The sequence below is a fragment of the Gossypium hirsutum genome, chromosome D11 (genome assembly GCF_007990345.1).
Source record: "Gossypium hirsutum isolate 1008001.06 chromosome D11, Gossypium_hirsutum_v2.1, whole genome shotgun sequence".
Classification (NCBI taxonomy): Eukaryota; Viridiplantae; Streptophyta; class Magnoliopsida; order Malvales; family Malvaceae; genus Gossypium; species Gossypium hirsutum.
This window is the reverse complement of record NC_053447.1, coordinates 65,946,468-65,953,395: the sequence shown is the minus strand read 5'-3', so window position 1 is coordinate 65,953,395 and position 6,928 is coordinate 65,946,468.

Genomic DNA, 6,928 nt, shown 5'->3' with positions numbered 1-6,928 from the left:
TTAAGAGAGAAAAGTGAGAGAGAAGTGAAGAAATAAATGAGTTTGAGATGTGTTTCAAATGAGGAGCCAATGGGGGTTTTTATAGGTTGAGTAGGCTGCTAAAAGTAGCAAAAATCAGCAGCCATAGAGTCCCTCCATGGCCGGCCACACATGTGGCAAGTTTGAAGGTTTCAAACTTGCTATTTTAAGGTAAGGGTAAATTTAGAAAGGCATGAATAGTGGAGGGGTTTGAATGCAAATTCAAAGTCTTCAAGGGTTATTTTGCAAGCTAAACAAGCTGATTGGGTCAGCATGTGGGACGGTTTTGGGCTTCCCAATGCTCGGTCGGATCAGATTTCTCAGTTCAGCTCAACTATGTCTCTTTTCATAATTAATTAATAATAATTATTTAACCTAAAATAAATTTTATTAAAATTAAAATTAATTATATTATGAATTAATATTCATAATTTGGACCGTCTTCGGCTGAAAAACTAATTTGCCATGATGCTTCAAAAATTACTTTTTGGTTTTGTGCTTCTAGCAATGTCTACTGAGTCAATTTTCGCCATTTGTGCAAATCTGTCAAAAATGATCAAAATTAATTAAAATTTATAATAAAATTAATTAAAATTTAACATATTAATAATTTATGTAAAATTTAATTATTTTACAATTATTATATATTTTTTAACAAAAATTTTATCGAAACTACATGAATTTGAATTAAAAAGGATATAAAAAAATGTGCATATTTTTGTGTTTCCAACGGCCCAAATTGATGGCCAAAATCAGACTGCCGAGTGAACCTAGTTGCGGTCCCATGATGTGGACCCGGTCCAGGCAGAAGAGGAGAACCATCACCAAACGCAAAATAGGGGTTATATGAAACTCCAGTCTGCGACATATGGGGGGGGAGCCTCAACAATTACGAGGCCACGCCACCAGCAACCAGGGAGAAAGGCCGGCGGCACCACCGAGGAAGGTCTAGCAAACTAATCGAAACCCATTGTCGGAAAAGAGAAAATAGCAAGCGGCGCATTCGAAGTCTCAAAATGCGCACAAAAAACACCAGCACCCGCACCGTACCCAGAGTGACTCGCTGGAGTTAAAGTTGACGTCGAAGAGGCCGGAGCATCGTATTCTCGATTAAAATGATAAAAGAACTTTTGAGCCCAATGCCTAAACCGACCACATATTTGGCATTGAACTCTCGATCTAAAACCTCTCCTACGACCACTAGTGAGGGGACGACCACCAAGGACAGAGGTCTCTATCGACGACGACGAAACCGCTTCCACTAGATAAGCATGGAGCGACACCTCCTGCACCGCACGATGCTGTCGAATCTCATACTCCAACAATGCATCAGCGAGACATTGCAACGGAAGAGCTTCTGACTAGAACGATGCGAGAGTGAGCACGACATCAAACTCTGACGGTAAGCCCGCAAGCACGATCTCAACTTTCTCTGCTTCCGACATACAAGATCCAAAAGCCTTGATCAGAGCACAGGTATTCAAGATCTTTGCTATATATTCTTTAATTGACATGGTGACTTTCTGAATCAAATGTAATTCGTGATGAATGCGAGACAACTTGGCTCTAGTGACGGCAGCGAAGAGGTGATGGGCAGTGTTCCAAACATCACACGCCATTTTGGCATCTGTAAAAGAAGATAAAAGTGAAAGACTAATTGTAGAAAGTAATCATGAGGCAAGTAACTTAACCTGTTGGACGGACGACGAGGCCTCCGAATTCAGAACCAGAGAGCCCTTCGGAGATGGTACAAAAACGCGGCGGAGTAGGTAATGTTCCTTCCAAAAATCCAGTCAACTCATAACCCTCAATAATCAAGCAAATATGTTGCTGCCACTGAACAAAACTGCTTTCATCCAATTTGGCAGTGTCATGGCGAGGAAAAGATTGTATTAACCAAGCACCAGTGAATGTTGAATAACTGTGATCAGCAGAAGCAGAGGTACCCATGGAAACAAACAAAAAGAAGAGCAAATCTCCAGAATTTAGACGACTGATACCATGTTAGTATCTATGGAAAACTAAGTAGAAATAGAATGAATATGCTGAGAATTTACTAGTATTGTTATTATTTTTCATCTGTACACCAGTAGTATTTATATATAATTTGTGCATGAGTAATTGCTGCTAACAACCTCACTAACAACACCAGCCTGTATAACAAACTATCAATAACAGACTAACAAAATCTTTCCTACACTCTAACATGGAGCAATTCTGAAGTGCATTGGACATAAGAGTTCTACTCTTTTGAATAATTATTTTCATGGAAAAATACCTAAAACTTTTGCTAAAGGTTGCACGTTAAGAAGTTTTCAGGTCAACAACAACCAATCAGAAGGGTCACTACCACGATTTTTCGCTAATTGCAAAGATTTGGAGTTTCTTAACGTTGAGAACAACTATTTAAATGATACTTTGCCGGACTGGTTAGGAAATTTGGAGCATCTACAAGTTCCTGTCTTGAGATCGAATGGATTCTATGGTCAAGTGGTTAACTCTAATGTTATTGTTTCCTTCACTAATTTGCATGTCATTGATCTTTCTCATAATAATTTTAGTGGCTACTTACCTATCAAGTTTTTTTGAGAATTTGCATGCCATTAGAAAAGAGTACGAAAAGAAAGGTGAACCAGAATACATGATAAATGCAATGGCTAATGGAATGTGGTATTATGATGTGCAAGGTTTATCTTTTGTAGCTAAAGGGTTGGGAATGGAGTTTGAATCACTATTAACCAGCTGGATGGTAATTGACTTTTTGAATAATAAATTCTTGGGAGAAATTCCTGAAACACTTGGTGAACTTCATTCACTTATTGTCCTAAACCTTTCTCATAATAGTTTAACAGGTCCTATCCCATCATCATTAGGTGATTTGTTAGAGCTTGAATCATTAGATCTCTCATCAAACATGTTCCAAGGAAGGATTCCAATGGAATTAAGAAATCTTGGATTCTTAGTGGTGTTAAACCTTTCTCAAAATAATATAACAGGACCCATTCCTCAAGGAAAACAAATTAATACTTTCACTAATGATTCCTACATAGTAAACTTGGGTTTATGCGGGCTGCCATTACCAAACAGATGTGATAATGATGAGAAAATTGTTGGGAAGAAACCGAACAACCGAAACAAAGCGAAAGCACAACCGGTGTTCTTTCTCTCCTTATAACTCCTGTCAAAAATTATGGCAAGCACAATAGCACAAGATATGTTCTCTAGCAACCTTAATCAACCACAAATCAACTAATGCAACCACAACAAAAATAAATAGAGACACCGATATTTTTACGTGGAAAACCCCTTTAAATCAAGGGTAAAAAACCACGGGACTTTAGAGTCCGATAAAGAGCTCTACTATCATCAAATGTTCGACTACAAGATCACAATATCAAGCCTACAACAAGCATTCAACTCCGACAAGGCTAACAACATGTAATCTTTAGCAAAAGAGAGAAAAATGAGAGAACATCACCAAAAAACGTAGCTGCTGAAAAAAGGGTATTTCCGACGCTACAAGACTCGGATGAAAAATCCGACCGTACAAAGTCAAGAACACCTTATCACCTAGCTGCTGTCCAAAAATCAGCTCAATCGAACCACGGATGGACCTTCGATCGAAGAGTTGATCACTGCTGCACCAAGCTTGAAAAACTGATTTTTTTTATTCTCTTTTTCTCCAACGAGCCTTTCTTTTTTTTTTTACTCTCTGTTTTTCTCTCTTTTAAATTGAGAATTTAACACTCAATAATAATAGAGAGACAAAACATTATGGCATAAAATATGGGTTTCCCACATAGTGGGACCCATACCCAACAAATCTCCCCCTCCAACTATGTGGGGAATGCCTCCATACCGGAGGTCAAACAACATGCTTCAAACTTTCCTCTTGGTAAGGCCTTCGTCAACATATCAGCACCATTATCATTAGTGTGTATCTTCTCAAGCTCTAACAGCTTAGCTTCAAGAACATCTCGTATCCAATGGTACCTCACATCAATATGCTTAGATCTAGCATGAAAAGTTGAGTTCTTACCAAGATGAATAGCACTCTGGCTATCACAGTACAGGACATACTTCTCCTGAGTAAAACCAAGCTCATGCACAAACTTCTTCATCCAAAGCATCTCCTTACACGCTTCGGTTGCTGCAATGAACTCTGATTCGGTGGTGGACAATGCAACACACTTTTGCAGTCTCGATTGCCATGCCACAGCTCCCCCTGCATAAGTGATTAAGTAACCTGAAGTAGATCTCCTCGAGTCAATGTCTCCGGCCATGTCTGAATCTGTATACCCAACAAGAACAGGTTTCTCATTGCCGAAACAAAGTTTCATGTTGGAAGTGCCACGAAGATATCTCATAATCCACTTCACTGCATTCCAATGCTCTCTGCCTGGATTAGAAAGAAACCGACTAACTGTACCAACGGCATAAGCCAAGTCTGGTCTCGTGCAAACCATTGCGTACATCAAACTACCCACGGCTGAAGAGTAAGGAATTTTCTGCATCTCTTCCTTCTCCTTTTCTGTGGAAGGACTATGCTTAACACTCAATCTAAAGTGCATAGCAAAGGGAGTATTCACCGCTTTAGCTTTGTCCATACTAAACCTTTGAAGTACTTTCTCAATGTACCTCTCTTGTGATAACCATAATTTCTTGGCCTTTCTATCACGTGTCAGTCTTATGCCAAGAATTTGCTTTGCTGGCCCCAAATCCTTCATTGCAAAGGATTTACTCAACTCTTGTTTCAACTTCTCAATTCTAGAAGCATTCTGACCAACAATAAGCATATCATCAACATAGAGCAAAAGAATAATAAAATCATCACCAGAGAATCTCTTAACAAACACACAATGATCAGAAGTAGTCTTCTTGTAGCCTTGCTCCCCCATAACAGACTCAAACTTCTTGTACCATTGCCTTGGAGCTTGCTTCAAACCATACAAGCTCTTCTTCAATCTGCACACATAGTCCTCTTTCCCTTGTGCAACAAAACCCTCTGGCTGCTCCATGTAAAGCTCTTCTTCCAAGTCACCATGAAGAAAAGCAGTTTTCACATCCATTTGTTCAACCTCTAGGTCATAACAAGCTGCCAAACTCAGTATAGTTCTGATAGAGGACATCTTCACAACCGGAGAAAATATTTCTTCAAAATCAACCCCCTTTTTCTGAGTATAACCCTTGACGACCAATCTAGCTTTGTATCGTGGAGATGAAGACTTCTCTTCTTGCTTCAACCTGTAAACCCACCGATTCTTCAAAGCTCTTTTGCCCTTAGGCAGTTTCACCAATTCAAAAGTATGGTTCTCATGCAATGATTGAAGTTCGCCTTTCATCGCTTCAACCCACTGATCTTTGCATTCACTCTCCATAGCCTCTTCATAACATTCAGGTTCTCCCCCGTCAGTCAAAAGAACATATTCATCAGGAGAATACCTGACAGAAGATCGTCGATCTCTAGAAGACCTTCGAAGTGGAACTGCTGGTGGAGCTATAGGTGCTTGTTGTTGATCATTCACAACATCATCCATGGGAGTATCAAAGTCACCTATAGTCTGATGGTCACCACTAACATCACCATGCACATCATCCTGGATAGGATCTGGTGAAGAGTCTAGGGGAACCGGATTCACATCGATCAAGTCACCACTACCTTGTGAATCCACTTTCTCCGTCTTATCAATGTCATCAATGGTCTGATCCTCAATGAAGACAACATCTCTGCTTCTCACGAGTTTCTTCTGAACTGGATCATAGAGTCTATAACCAAACTCACCATCTAGACCATAACCAATAAAAATGCATTGTCGAGCCTTGGCATCCAACTTGGATCTTTTATCCTTTGGAACATGAACAAATGCTTTACAACCGAACACACGTAGGTGATCATATGACACGTCTTTACCAAACCAAACTCTATCTGGCACATCACCTTTCAAAGGAACACTAGGAGACAGATTTATCACATGTGTCACTGTATTCAAAGCTTCAGCCCAAAACGATCTTGGTAACTTTGCATCTGACAACAAACATCTGACTCTCTCAATCAATGTTCGGTTCATTCTTTCAGCTAACCCATTTAACTGTGGAGTCTTTGGTGGTGTTCTCTGATGTCTGATTCCCTGTCGCAGACAATACTCATGAAACGACCCTGTGTACTCGCCACCATTATCAGTACGAATGCACTTCAACTTTTTCCCAGTTTCCCTTTCAACTGATGCTTGAAACTGTTTAAACACCTCAAAGACTTGATTTTTAGACTTCAAAGTGTAAACCCATAGCTTTCTTGAACAATCATCAATGAAAGTCACAAAGTAAAGTGCACCACCATGTGATCTTACTTTTATCGGACCACAAACATCTGAATGGACCAACTCTAGTAACTCTGATTTCCTATGAGGAGGATGGCTTCTAAATGAAACTCTTTTCTGCTTTCCTGCTAGACAATGAGCACAATTCTTCAGTGTAGCATTCTTTAAACCCGAAAGTTGATTCTTCTTCGCTAAACAGCTAAGCCCCTTCTCACTCATGTGACTGAGTCGTTTATGCCACAACTCAGTTGAGTTGTCATTCAGTGTCACATTCACCGTCTCTCGAGAAGTCAAAGCTTGCATCAAGTACAAATTTGAGCTCTTCTTTCCTCGAGCCACAACTAAGGAGCCTTTAGTCAGCTTCCACTGCCCTTCACTGAAGGTGTTACAGAATCCCTCATCATCAAGCTTTCCTGCAGAAATCAAATTCAAACGGACATCCGGTGCATGTCTGACATCCTTGAGAGTTAACTTTGTTCCATTGTTACTTACCAAGCTAACATCTCCCATACCAATAACCGAAACCAAACCATCATTACCCATCTTCAATACCCCAAAATCACCAGGAGTATAAGATGTGAAGAATTCCTTCC